General features: G+C 57.6%; 2 non-coding genes across 2 annotated transcripts; both read left to right on the top strand.

Moving 5' to 3' along the window:
• Positions 1–7,149: 7,149 nt before the first annotated feature.
• Positions 7,150–7,222, top strand: TRNAF-GAA (transfer RNA phenylalanine (anticodon GAA)). The gene has a single exon. It is a non-coding gene; the product is annotated as a tRNA-Phe (tRNA).
• A 1,191-nt stretch (positions 7,223–8,413) lies between these two features.
• Positions 8,414–8,485, top strand: TRNAA-UGC (transfer RNA alanine (anticodon UGC)). Its single transcript has one exon. It is a non-coding gene; the product is annotated as a tRNA-Ala (tRNA).
• The last annotated feature ends 6,055 nt before the right edge of the window (positions 8,486–14,540 follow it).

Below are 14,540 nucleotides of genomic sequence, written 5' to 3'. Positions count from 1 at the left end.
CAGAACATGAACTGGACATGAACTGAGGGCCAGGTAAGCAACTTTGGTCTCAAAGAGCAACTTCATGGACCTTCCTATGGCAAAGTCTCCTCTGGGAATAGTCCCATGGTGAGTTAGATCTCAGACCTCTTAGTGTAACCCTAACAGTGTCTCAGAGCGTTGTCCACACCTGACAGGTCCACTTCCATTCCCACCAAAACAAATAGAATAAACCTTAATGCCACAACTCAGGAATGCACAAACTGAAGAAGGAAACCCTTGCTTTGACTGTCATCTCTGAAAGATCCTCTCCAGAAATGTTCTGGGGGTGATTTGGAGCTGTAAGCAGCCCTCACCCATGCAGCACCCTCTCAACATCAGAAGGACCTTGCCTGGCTCGAGGTGACTCCTTCCATCCTGAGCTTCTCCCTGCAGCACTGTGGGGAGCTCCCCGGGCAGGCTGAGTGCTGACCCAGGCAGACAGCAGAGTCCCTGCCCCGGCACACAGCCCCTGGGCTGCAGGGACCCTGCTCTGAAGGACACAACTGGGCACCCCTGGCTGCACACCCATGCTCACACCCCTGAAGTCATCCCTGGGAGAAGGCAGCCGTCATGCTCTGTCCCTCTGAAGGTGCAGCAGGCAGTCCCTGATGTGGAGCACATCCTTCTCCTCTGTACTAGGGCATCTATGAGAGTCCTCCTGAAAGTTCCTACAGGCTATGGCATGAACCAGGTCTAAGAGACACCTGCAGAATACTCATTGTTATTGCCCTGCAGCTCAGAGACTTACCATATAGAGGGCTCTGAAGATGTCTCTTCCAGTGAACTCTCAGCTCCTCCCAACCCAGACTGCCTTTAAGCTCTCTCTGCCTCACTCCTCTCCCCTCGGTGCTTACAGGCAGTGCCCTCAGCCCTGCCGTGCTTTGAAGAAAAGCTGCTCCTGGGCAGAGCTGTCTCTCTGCCATGCTGCCCAGTTTACGTGATCTCCCTCCATCCCAGGAGCCCGGCCCAGCTCAGCAGCAGAGGACCAGCCCAAGGCAGCACTTTCTCTGCCCGCTCTGGGCTCCCGCCAGGTGTCCCTGGGGCTCCAGGGCAACCTGCTGTGAAACAGGCTGAAGGAATCACTGATGTTCCCTCCCTCAGCTGGGGAGAGACACTTCTTTCCAGCACTGTCATTTTCCTGCTCAGAGACAGAGTTGCATCTAAAGAGCACCTTTCCTTGTGCCATCTTTAGGCAGAATACCCAGACAGTGAAAGTGAGGGATCTGCTTCACCGCTGCAGAGGGAAGGGATTCAGGTGAGGCAATCGAGGCATCTTATTCTGGGTCTGTAGTCCTGGGGCTACAAGGGGTCTCAGCTCCTTTCCATGACTGCCACAAACCCACAGGAGATGGGATTTCTCTTGCCTCTCTTCAGGTGTGCAAAGAAGGACATTTGCACGTGAGCTTTTTGTCTCAGCTCCCCTGCTAATTAATGGAGATGGAGGGCAGGAGTGAGCTCTTCACAGGCAAATACCTGGTGACATTTGAGGTGCCAGAGCTTGCCCAGGGTATGTGCAGGAAACTGCAGGCTCCAGTGGAGCAGTTCTTATGGACAGGACAGTGTATGGGGCTTCATCTTGGAGGCTCTTGGGAAATCCCTTTGGCAAACTGAAATGACAGGAGATGGCCACATTTAGGGCAATGAAACTTGTCCCTGCTCAGTACGGGCAGGGCAGCCTATAGAGGTGTTCTTCTGTCCCAGTGGAGTTATTTTGCACAGGGAGAGCCAAGTTTCTCTCTTTCTCTTCTCCATCACCTCCATTTACTAGATCGCCATTGACTATAGTGTCTTGTGGTCTCCTGGCAGGGCTGCGCAGCCCAGGCCTTCTTCCCTCTGGATTTGGTGACAGCAGGCTTTGCTCACTCTGTGGGCACCTCGTGTCATCTTTATCATCATCTACATCTCACATCATCTTATACATTGCCATCTGCAATCCGTTCCGAGCACATCTCTACCATAAAGCAAGGTCTTTACGTATATGGGGTCTTGGGACTCAGTTCCAGTTTTCTTTGTGACAAGTCTGAGGGTGGCCCCAGTGTCGCAGCTGAGGTGCTGCAGCCCAAAGGTGCACCGATGCCCTCAGCCTGGGACACAGACAGGAGGAGCTGGAGCCCTGCATGCCATCACAGACGTGCCACATGGGATGGAATAACTGCCGAGGTGTGATGGGACAGCTTGCACAGCTCGGGGGATGTGCAGGATGGATACAGGCTCTTCAGGAGATGCTTGCCATCTGTTTGATGGAGCTGCTGGGAAGTATGGACCTCCACTATGGGATGGACAACAGGTTGGCTAAGCACTTATGGGTGAGAGTCAGAGGAGAGGCCATTTAGGGTGACATTGTGGCAGAACATAAGGAAACTACTGTCAGGGCAAAGGAGCGAGCAAAATCTTCTTTAAAAACCTGAGGATTTCTCTGGATCAATGAGATCAGGTCTTTCCTGCAACTTTAATGACCCTGGCATTCACTGGATTGGGAACACAGCGCAGGAGGTTTCTGGAGGTTTTTGGGAAAAATTCTTCTCACAGCTGCCAGGTAGCCCAACAAATGTGATGCTTGCTTAGGTGTGGGACTTGCAAACATGGAAGGGCTGGTCAGGGATGTGAAAACCAGCATCAGGCTCTGTTGTAGTGACGATGAAATAGGGGTGGGTTCCGGCTCCTGAGCAGAGCGTTCAAAGGATAGTAACAAGTGCAGGTAGTGTAGTCCATGGCTTGTTCTGGGGGTTTTCAGTTGCAGAACTTATGGTCAGGAGCCCTGAAGGGCAGAGCACAAGTACTGAGCGCTGAGCAGAGCTCAGTACCGCTGGTCTCTAAGGATGGCCCATAAGGATATTCAGTTGACTCTCTCAAGGGAACTAAATGGCACCAAGATGAGCTCTTACTACTGAAGTTAGAGTTAAAGAAGAAACAAAGACAGGGTGGGGCCATTGCAGAACTTAGCAAGAGCAGGTGTAAATGGGTCTGAGATGCTCTATGTTGCCTTTGGCTCAATCTTCATCAGCAAGGTCTCCCAGGCCCTTGCACCTTGAGGCAGAACCCATGGAGAACAACCATCAGTGGGTGGGGATGAAATCTAGGGTCACTTGATCAAACTCAACCCTTGCCAGTCCATGAGATGGGAGGGACTTCACCCAAGGATGCTGAGGGAGCAGGCCAAAGTCACGGGGACACTGCTCCATGTCATATTGGACAGGTGATCAGTTTAGCAGAAGCCACTCAGCTGGTACACACCAGAGGATCTGCTAACCTTCCTGGTCCTGCCCAAACAAAGCCTGGGCATACTGTGGGAGGAGGTAAGGTCCCCATAGTGCACACAGGGAGCTGGCTGGGGAAGGCAGTGTGGGCTGCTCCTCCCCTGGGAACAAGCAAGCCCATCTGTGAGATTGTCTTGGCTCAAGGACCTGGCTGTACTTGGCGGGTAATGTGGAAGGATGGGAGATCTGGTGTGTACCTCAAGGAGATCTAACCTTGGGGGAAAATCCTCCATGATGTGAGTTGCATGTGCTAGGAAGCAAGGCAGCAGGAACCACTTGAACTAACAGCGGGCAATCCTCATGAGGAATGGGGCGAGTACTTCACCTGTCCTGAGTGATCACCTTGGCAGATGGGACCCAAGTCATTGACACGTGTGGGGGTAGAGGGAGTGGGCCTGGAATGAGTGAACAATATCAGCGTGTGTCAAGGAACAGGGGGTAGTGGTTAATGAGGATGTGTAAACCTGACTGTCGGAAGTAAAGATGGTTTAAGTATGGAGTACAAGTTGTAAGTGTTGGTAAGAGGGGATTGTGGGAACGAGAAAGAGAGAGAATGGAAAGGCTCGAGTAGGGTGTAGAAATGCAACAGCACAGGAATTGGGCGATTGTGTACATCCTGAATGTGTACACTCAGGTGTATCAGTCAATGTGGGACCTGAGCATGACGGAAATGCTGTGGAATAAGGGTGCGGATTGTACTGGGACTAGGAGGGATGGGGTTAATTTCCCTCATAGCAGCTCATATGGTGCTTTGCATTGGTGGCCCAAACAGTGGTGATAACACACCCATATTTTAGCTATTGCTGAGCAGTGAGTGCACAGTGTCAAGGCCTTCTCTGTTCCAATGAGTACTTTGGAGTTCTTGGCAGTGGAAGAGCAGGGCCAAGCATTTTGCTCTGTATGGGTTTCAACATCCACTTTTTTTAGTAGTGGAGGGGCAACAGGAGCCCCTGTCAGAAGAGACAGTGTGTTGTCCCATGCCGGACACAGCCAAGTCCAGCCAGCACTGCAATAGCCCTACTGCTGGCACAAGCTGAGCTCATCAGCAAAGCTGGTGGTGCCTCTGTGAAAGCATATTTCAGAAAGGGCACAAATGCCAGAGTGAGACAGGAGTAAGGTAGGAAAAAAAAACAGTGAGAAAAAATCCTGCGGACAGCAAGGTCAGTGAAGAAGGAGAGGGAGGAGGTGCTGCAGACACCAGAGCAGAGATTCCCTTGCAAATCATGGAGAAGACCATGGTGAGGCAGCCCATGGAGGTTAATGTTGGAGCAGATACTCACCTGCAGCCCTTGGAGGACCCCATTCCAGAGCAGGTGGTTGCCCCCAAAGGAGGCTGTCACCCTGTGGGAAGCCCATGCTGGAGCAGGCTCCTCAAGGACTTCTGACCCCATGGGGGACCCACCTTCCACTAGACCAGGTCGCTCAAAGCCCCATCCAGCCTGGCATTGAACACTTCCACGGACGGTGCATCTGCAACTTCTCCGGGCAACCTCTGCCAGTGTCTCACCACCCTCACCAGATAAAATTTCATCCTGATGTTCAATCTAAACCTACCCTCTTCCAGTTTAAAAGCCTCTTGTCCTATCACTACGGGCCCTGGAAAAAAGTCTCCCTCTTCCCGTAAGCCTGCCCTATACACTGTATGCCTGCAATAAGGTCTCCTGTCGCAAATCCTGATCCAGACTCCTGCTGACTACACTAGCTTGTCACAGACGGGCAATTTAGACCAATTAAAGAACCACCGCCAGAAGTATCAGCAAAAGTGGTTTTACTGCACCTTAACAAAGTCGGATGGCAAGGATCACTCTATTCCTTACTGCACAGAGGATATAACAATGATTCACAGCTACCAAAACAGAATCAAAGTCACCAATACAAAATCTTAGTGCACTCTTACACAAGGTTAAGCACGATATCAGTCACTTAGCAAAGATCTGCAGTGGGTAAGAGGTCTCAGCCTCGAGGAGTAACCTTGAGAGGTGTCTCAGCTCAAGGAGAGATCACTGCTGGGCAGCCAGCTGCTTAGCAGGGAGAGCTCAAAGAAGATACCCTTAGGCTGCCACATTTATGGAATAGAGCGGTTGGCTCATAGGCAAATTCCATGTGATGGGAAAGGTATGCATGAGACTCCTTCTACCCACAACTTTCTTTGTTCCTTGACAAATGAGTCTTGGAGGAACCACCTGTTACTCATGTCTTAATCATGTGATGGGTGTTCCAGTTTCCAAGCCCATATACATCAATGCTCACCATGTCCCTCTGCTCCTGTTTTCAGAGACCAGACTGGAACTAGAGAAGTTGTTGGCCAGGTTACACCTGGGCCTTTACCTCCTTTGGACCCTGAACCAAACTACTGCTGGTTTGGTCAGGGAGCCGAGTGGATCCATCACAGGGACTCAGCTTCCTCCCATACCTGCCACAAACCCACAGGTGGTGGGAGTCCTCTTGCCTCAGTTCACGTGTGCGCACACAATACAGTCCTCCAAAGAGTGGAAGAAACCACATGTGCCTCCTGTCTTCAAGAAGGGCAAGAAGAAGGACCCAGGGAACTACCGGCCAGTCAGCCTCACCTCTCTCCCTGGGAAGGAGATAGAGCAGCTAATCCTGGAAACATTCTTCCAGGCACACTGTACAGGTTTGGGATGGGATGGAGTTAATTTTCTTCACGGCAGCCCCTGTGGTGCTGTGTTTAGGATTTGTCACCAAAACAGTTGCCAACACACCGATGGTGTAGCTATTGCTGAACCATGTTTGCACAGCATCAAGGCCTTCTCTGTTCTCTCTTCCTCTCCAGCAAGTAAATTGTATTTGTGGATGAGGGAAGAGGAAGGGGATGTCATTCAGCAAGGCAAAGATTTACACTGTGTATTGGTGGTGGTGTCCAGGGTTTGGCAGCAGGGGGGATGCGGGGGTGTCCTCTGTGAGAAGACACCAGGGGCTGCCTCCCCATGCCAGACAGAGCTGGTTCCAGCAGGCTCCAAGCAGACCACCACTGCACAAAATCGAGCCCATCAGTGAAGCTGGTGGGACCTTTACAAAAGCATATTTAAGAAAGGACACAAGTGCCAGAATGGGAGAGGAGTAAGGGAGACAAAATGTGAGAAACAGCCCTGCAAGCACGGAGGTTGGTGAAGAGGGAGGGGGAAGAGGTGCTCCAGGCACAAGAGCAGATTGCCTCCTGCAGCCCATGGAGAATATCAGAGTACAGCAGGTATTTCCCTGCGGCCCATGGAGAAGACCATGGTGGGGAAAGTAAGCCCTGCAGTCCGTCGAGGACCCAACACTGAAGATGTTGGACAATTCCTGAAAGAATGCTGGATGGAGGACAGCCCATGCTGGAGCGGGTTTGTCTTGAAGGACTGTAGCCCATAGGAGGGACCCCATGGGAAAAGTCTTAGAGGGAAGGAGCAGCAGAGAGCAACTGTTATGGACTCACCACAACCCCCATTCCCATCCCCCTGCGCTGCTCAGCGGGGAGGAGATAGAGGAGTTGGGAATGAAGGAGTGAGTGAAGTGGAGCCAGGGACAAAAGGGTGGGAGGAGGCCTTCCCTGGGGAAGGAGATAAGGTCTTCCACCAGCCCCACGCTTCTTCCACCCTCAGCCTTTGCAGTTGCACATGCCTGGTCTGCCCATTTACCTTCACCACTGTCCCGTTTGTACAAGGCCCACAGACATCTTGGCACGCCCAGTGTAAGCTGGCCTCCACCAAAGCTGGAGCCCACCTGGCCTTGGGGTCAGGGAGGAGCCAGGTCCCCTCTGCTCGGGGCTGGGCACAGCTTTCCCCTGGGAACCTCCCTGAGGAGCACTCCTCCTGGGTGCCAGCCTGTGGCCTGGCACGGGTGGCATGGGGACCAGGGCTGCTGGGGCAGGGCTGAAGTAGCTCAGCTGGGAGAGCGTTAGACTGAAGATCTAAAGGTCCCTGGTTCAACCCCGGGCTTCAGCAATCATTTTCTCCCTTAGATTTTTGCAGACCTGTCTGCCTTCCTCCAGCCTGCCCCAGCCCTGCTTGCTCCTTCACCTCTTGCCAGAGCACTGTCCCTGCTCTGTAGCTGCAGCCCTGCAGCTCAGAAGGAGCCTTCCTCCAGCACCACGAGTCCCCAGCCTCCCCCTGGGCAGGACTCTCCATTCAGTGCTCCTCTGGGGTGGTCTCCAGCTCTCCCTCCTTCCCTGCTCCACAGGGATCGAGGTCTCTCCACTGCGCGATCTCTGCAAAGACCCTGTCTCTCTCCTCTTTCTCATTCTCCATGGTGCACAGACTGCTCCTCTCCTCACACCCCCCTTCACCTGGTTCTCAGTTCCCAGACCAGAGGCCACTGTCCCCCCCCACTCCCAGGCAGAGGCACTCCCTGGAGCTGAGGCCTGAATGGCAGCACCCTTCCTCTGGAGGTCTGTCGCAGCGAGACCTCTGATGTGCCCAGGACAGCTGACCAAGCCGTGCTGAGGATCACCCACTGCAGTGCATGGGCGTCGTGTGTAGTCACACGCTGTCCTGAGCAGAGTTTCTTGCCCCCCTTGACCCGCCTGCTGCAATGACTGATGAAACACCTCTGTGCTCCTCTCTGGGCATCAGCCCCAGGGCGATGGAAGCCTGCCCTTCACCCCACCTCCAGGGATGCTGCCGGGGAGGGGGGTGCAGGGGGAGGCCCACTACCTGGATGAGGGGGTGAGAGGTTTCTGTCCCCATGTCCCCCCACCGCACACCCTGGGGTGCCATCAGAGCCTGGGGACACCTCACCCCAGGGAGGGTGTTTCCCTCACCCTGTTGCTCTGCTCCTCCTGTGGAGCTGGGGACAGGTGGGAGACAGACGGCTGTTGCCCTGGGTGGCAGAGGAGGCTCGGGGATTTTCTCCTCTCCATCAAGCCCAGAGTGGGTCAGAGCGTGGGAGCAGCGCCTGCAGCAAGAGTCTCCTTCTGCCCCATTGCTCTGCCGAGACGTGGAAGGGGCAATGCTCTGCAGTGCACCCCTGTGCCAGGATCAGGCCCCCGTGGAGAGGCCGTCCTGACTTCCCCCATCTCAGGAGGCTTCAAATGCTGTTTTCTGCAGAGGGTCCCCAGGCACCCAGGGGACAACAGGGCTGTGCTTGTCATAGACATGTCACGGCAGCAGAGTGTCTGTCCTGCTGGCAGGCATCAAGGGGATGTAGCTCAGTGGCAGAGCGCCCGCTTTGCATGTGGGAGGTCCTGGGTTCGATCCCCGGCATCTCCAAGGGTGCTTTTTTCCCCAGTGCCCAGCCTCAGGCGGGTACAGGCTGGAGCTGGAGCACTGGTCCTCTCCAGGCACTGTGGGCCTGCCCTGCCCACCCCGGGCCTGTCTGTGGGGTGAGGAGGGCTGTGTGTGCTGCCTCTGCTGAGCACCAGAGGTGCTGGACCTGAGCTCAGGTGCAGATCCCATCCCAGCTGGGAAACACCCCCCTGTGCCAGCAGCTAGGGGTGTCTGAGCTGGACCAGCCTGGACAGGCCTGTGGGACTCCCAGCTGGTGGAATGGCATTTCTTACCCTGTCCCTGTCTCCAGGTCTCTTTCCCTCTGCCATCACCACTGCCTTGAGCAGAGGAACCCAGAGGTGCTGAGGTCAGGCACAGCCCTGCAGAGGTGGGACTGCTGGGGCTGGTACCCACCTCTTGTTCCTGGGGGTTTGGTGTCTCCATCCAGCCCATGCTGGTGGGATCAGGGAGACACAGGGCTGTCCAAAGCCATGCACAGGCAGCAAGGGCCAGGAGATGGTGCCTCAGCTGTTTCCCCACCAAAACCATCTGCAACCCAAATGGGACATGAGACATGGCCTTTCACTGCAGGGTGCTCAGTGCCCCCCAGCAATGGTGGGCCCAAATTCAGAGAAATAAGGTATAAAAGTGAAGTACAGAAGAAGGGCAGTGGGGTAGGGATATCTTCTGAACACAAGATGTTTGGTGCCAGTATGGACACTGACCTGCAGACTCAAGCCGCCCCAGGTGGGGACCAGGGAGAAGAGCCCAGTGTCTGCCCCATGCCACCTCCCTGCCAGCTCTGCCCTCCCCCAGCGGTAATATTTCTCCCTTACTCTGGCACCTGGCAGAGCTTTGCCTCCTCCTCCTCCTCCTCCTCCGGGAGATGAGCCACAGAGCACAGGGGTGTGTGTGAGGGGGCAGCACACCTGAGCAGAAAGAGCCCGTTTCAGGGTGTTTTGGGGCCTGAACAGTCTGGGCCTGAGGGCTGGGTCTGTTCTCTGCAGCAATACAGGATCATCACTGTACTCCAGATCTGAGCTTGCTCCTGCAGCAGCTCCCCAGGACCTACACAAGGGGCCTGATGGTGAGACCCCCAACCCTCTGCACTGCTGCCCCATGCTGGGCAGAGCACGGCTGTGGAAATCCCTCAGGAGAGGAGAGTTATCAGGGAGAGACCCTCAAGTTCATCATCATGGGTGACACTCATGGGCACAGCAAACACAGCCTCCTTCCCTTGGGAAACTACAACTGGGGGAGGCTCCAGCCCTGCATCTCACAAGGCCAGGGACTGCCAGCAGGAAAGCTCTAGGGATCAGGGCAGAGAGGTATGTGACCCTGGGCTTTCCCCATGCCCCTCAAGGTTACCCCAGGGGTGGAGGAGCTCCCAGCAAGGAATGGGGCAACGCTGCTGTGGGAGATGCTCTTGGTGACAGCTGCCTCCTCCCCTCTTCTGCTCTAGGGCCAGATCCTGCTGTTTGCAGTGCTACCCACCTGGGGCTGCTCCCCTGCAATGGACACCCAACACACCTTCTGGTCTGCAGCAGAGAAGCCCATCAGGGAAGAGCTTGAGGGGTCTGAAGACCCACCAGTGGGACCTGGGAGGGCAGTTTGGGTTTCAGGTTCCTGCCCAAGTGTCAAACCCTTGTCCCTACCCAGCTCCTGCGTGAGTCATTTCTCTGCCCATGGGAGCTGGGGCAGGTGAAAGCCCCAGCCCAGGGAGAGGGACCCTGGCTCAGCTCCCAGCAGTGCCGGCTTTAGGGGAGGGACACAAAATACCCTCTGCCATGGAAATGTGCCCAAATTAGCAGCCTCCCACACCAGGGGCTGGATGATGGCTTTGGGCAGCAGCCCATGTCTCCTGGGGATCCTTTCTCCCTCCCCTGGACTCTCCCTCCTCTGCCTCCCACAGCACTGAGGGAAAGGTCCCCCCATTGCTCCTGCTCTCATCCCCCCTGCACCTGCACACAGGTACTGCCCCGACACAAACCCTCACTTACACCCCTGGGAGGCAGCAGGAGGGCAGGGCTGGGGGCTGGAGCGCAGCAGGACGAGGGGGTCCCAGGGCTGCCGTGGGGCCTTACAGTCCCTGCCCAGGAAGGAGGCAGCTCTGGGGATCTACCAGCACTGCTCCAAGGTCTGTGAGGGCCCAAGGGAGCAGGAACAGCTCATGGAGACTGGGGACCTGGCAGAGCCAGGGAAGGGGCAATCCCAGCCCCGTGTGCCCCAGCAAGTGCCTCTGTACCCTGTGCCAGGACAGTGGGCAGCGGAGCTGCCTCCTAACCACTGTGGGAGGTGATCCATGGGACGTCAGACCCCCTGGGGCTGGATGGGGTGTTCAGGGCACCGCGGCCACCTTAGGGCTCGTTTCTGTGGGGCCAGAGCCCAGGGTTCACCCCAACACAGCAGCTCTGTCATGGCCTCTGTGCCACGGGACCAGTGTGGCCCAGGCAGGGCCTGGGGGAAAGAGCAGCTGGGGAACCCCAGGGTGAGGAGATGGGCGCTCCCTCTGGGGTGCATCACGGGACCTTGCAGGGAGCCATTTTTGCTGGAAACTGTGGCTGGCAGGATGGAAATGTCTCTGTCAGCAGGAATATTCCCCAGGGAACATGGGCTCTCGCAGCTCCACAGCCTGACCCTGAACCCACTGTCCCCAAGACGTGGCCCTTCCTCACTGCCATCTCCTTGTGCTCTGCTCCCCCCCATCAGCCTCAGGGAGACACCCCGACACCTGGGCAGGCAAGCACCAGCTCTGGGTCATACCCCCAAAGGCTTTTAATAAGAACAAATGTGGAGGCAGGGGGTAAACACAGGAGAATAAAACCAGAGGCAATGCCCGGCTGTTTCTGCTGCCCGTGGGAAAAGGCAGACGGTTCCCTGGTGCTCACGGCTCTCCCAGCTGCACAGACCTCTCCTCCCTCCTGGCTGCACCCAGCTGCACGGCAGGGACGGGCTGTCCTGGCCCGGGGCCCAGGGACTGTTGGGCACTGAGCTCTGGTGTCACAGCCTTTGTGTCCTCAGGGGGATGTGCCAGAGACACCTCGTCAGCATCGTCATAGCCTGTGCTCTCCGGGGACAGGGACCAGGCATCTCCCTCAGCTCCAGGGGCCCCAGCACTTCTCTGGGAGCGCAGCTTTGCCCCTGCAGGCAGCAAGGCAGCCCATTGCACGTTCGTCCCATGAGGTGCCCTCCTGGTCTCTACATCACCTTCCCCCCTTTTCCTCACCACTCCTGAGATGGTCAGATCCCTCTCCCACACCTGGTCTCCCCAAGGAAAACTCCCAGGGCAGGTTCCCCCATCCCAGGATTTTGGGGTCTCAGTATGGCAGCAATTCATCCAGCAGCAGGGATGGCACCCCAGGAACCGGCAGCGCTATCTTTGCCTCTCACCTCCAGGTGCATCCCTGGGCCCTGCTCCCTCCTCTGGGGCCCTGGGCATTTCCCAGTCTCCCTGACCAGAGGCAGGATCCTCCCCAGGGTCAGAAACCTCCCTGGCATCATCATAGCCATCTGCTGGGTCACCTCTGGGCCCGACAGGGACATCTGAAAGGAGAGGAGAGTTGGTGAGAATGAGAAGACACGTCCTGCAGAGCAGAGGATGGGAGGATGTGCGGGGACATGGGGCTCAGACACTGGTTTTGGCAGCACCACAGGAGAGCCCCCACCCCTGTCTTCTCCAGCTCTAAGGGTGACACCACTGTCCATCCCAAGTCTGCAGGGAGGAGATCTCCACCCCTTCCTGCTCCCCGTTACCTGGTGCTGACCCCGGGCCATCCTCCTCCTCACTGTCCCCGGGCTGGGGCTGCACCTTGGTCAGGGATCCCTCTGAATAGGAGCCTGGAGAGAGGCGATGCCGGTGTTATGGGAGTGCGCTCTGCTGACCCAGTTTGGGCTCAGTGCTGCTGGGGACAGGGGACCCACCGAGCCAGGGCTGCGTGGGGAGGAGGGCTCAGGACTCAGCCTGCTCCCCTGGGACAAACCCCTTCTCACAGGGGCTCCCAGAGCTGCCCCGGTACAGCCCCTTCCCTCACCCCTCAGGTGCCAGGTGGGATGCAGGGACAGGCAAGAGAGGGGCTGTCCCCGGCTGGGATGGGCAGAGCTGGTGGGGAGGAAGCTCCTCTCCCACGCCCACCACCTGGCTGCTGTCCCCACACACCCCACAGCCCCACAGCTGCAGGGACCATGGGCCAGGGGGCTGCAAGGGGGGCAGCCTTGGGTGGGGGCCAGGGCAAAGAGCCCTGCAGATGTGCCCCCCATCAGGGACCCACACCCACCTGAGCCGCTGAACCTCGCCTGCTTCTCCCATGCCGGGCTGTAACCGATCTCCTCGTACAGGGCCTCAGGGAAGGGCTCCCAAGCTCTCTCGGAGCCTGCGGACAGAGGCAGGGCTGGCTCAGGGATGGGCAGAGAGGCAACGGCATCCTGCTCTGCTCCACCAGCCCTCTGCCCCTGGGACAGCCCAGGGCTGTCCCCACAGCACAGCCCCACTGCGCTGTCCTGTCACCGCTGACACTTGCTCAGGAAGGGCAATGTCCCCATGGAGATGGTCAGGGGCAGCGACACCCTCACACCATCCCCTCAGAGATAGCCCTTGTGCCCCTCTGGGCCCTGGGCCAGGTCCCTGGTGCTGACCTTGGAGCAGCTCCTGCCTTTCCTCTGCCCCTGGAGCTGCCCCCTCCCTGCCCCATGGATCCATAGCATGGCCCCTGCCCTGCTGGGGGGTAGGTAAGGGTTGGAGGGAGGAACAGCCTGGGGGCCTGACGCCACAGGGATGGACGCTGCTGTCCCATGCTTCTCCCAGCATCTCCCCTGCCCCACAGCTCCCTCCAGAGCTGCCCAGAGCACTGCCAGTGGCAAATCCTCACCTGTCTCCCCTCTGCTCCCATCTCCCCCAGCCCAGCTCGGCCATTGCTCTCCTTGCCCCATCCCTAACTCCCCCTGAGTCCGGACTCTCTCAACCCCTTGCTGCTGGTAGCCCACGGTCAGGCAGTCAATGGGGCGGCACATGGGGATGCAGGCAGCACACACTCTGGTCCCCCCAGCTCTGCCTGTACCCCTCACTGACACCCCACAGCCAGGAGGCATCTTCCCCAGGGACCGTGGGGGAAGGACCCACCTCTGCGCCCAGCCCTAGCGCTCCACACTTGCCTGGCCAGGAGGGCCAGGAGCAGGCAGAGAAGGGCTCCCAGGATGATGCAGATGATGACGGGCAATGAGACTCTCCCGCTGCCCGTCGGACTGCCCCAGGTGGGATCTGCATGGGCAGGAACACAGAAATAGCAGCAGCAGGCCTGGGAGAGGTGGGGGGTGGGACAGCCCAGTCCTGACCCCCCCTTACACCGGGGGGGGTAAGGGACCCCAGGGGAGGGAGTGATGGGGAAGCTCCCACCCTACCGGGTAATGACAGCCCTCCCAAACCCCTCCCCCACTGCTAACCCGGGGACACCTCTTGGGAGTTTCACACCCCGGCAAGGAGCCCCTTCCCTCCAGCTGTGGGTCACAGCCTGGCCCTGGGAAGACCCAGCGCTGACGGGGAGGACAGCTTACCTGCTCGGGGGGTTGGTGCTGCTGTCCTGGGTGCAGCTGCAGAGGAGGAGAAGTGGAGCTGGGCTGAGAGGCTGGGTGTGCAGGTACCAGGGAGCCTCCTCTCTGGCACGCCGTGTGTGTGTGCACGTGTGCGGACATCCCTGACACATCCCACCCAAAGTGTCCCTCCTGCGGGGCTGGTCAGGGTGGCCAGGAAGGACCCCAGGGCCCTACTCATGCAAGTAGCTCCTGCGTGAACAGGAGGAGAAAGTTGGGAACCAACAGAGACTGCGGGGCAGGGTGGGCTTTCATGTCCCAGCCCCAGGCACCCACGGAGGGTGGGCTGAGCCACACCAGGGGTCAGGCAGTGGCAGGTTCCCCCTGGGCTTTCCTCAGGGACCAGGGAAACCAGCAATGACAGTCCCAGCTCAGCAGTGTGATTAGCCACACCGGGCCCTTCTCCAGTTCCCCCTTGTTTCCTGAGGGCACAGCCAGGTCCCTTCCCCATCCCAGCCACAAAGGTGGGGAATGG

This window comes from Grus americana, chromosome 27, assembly GCF_028858705.1.
Source record: "Grus americana isolate bGruAme1 chromosome 27, bGruAme1.mat, whole genome shotgun sequence".
NCBI classification, from domain to species: Eukaryota; Metazoa; Chordata; class Aves; order Gruiformes; family Gruidae; genus Grus; species Grus americana.
This window is presented reverse-complemented; position numbering and strand designations above follow the sequence as displayed.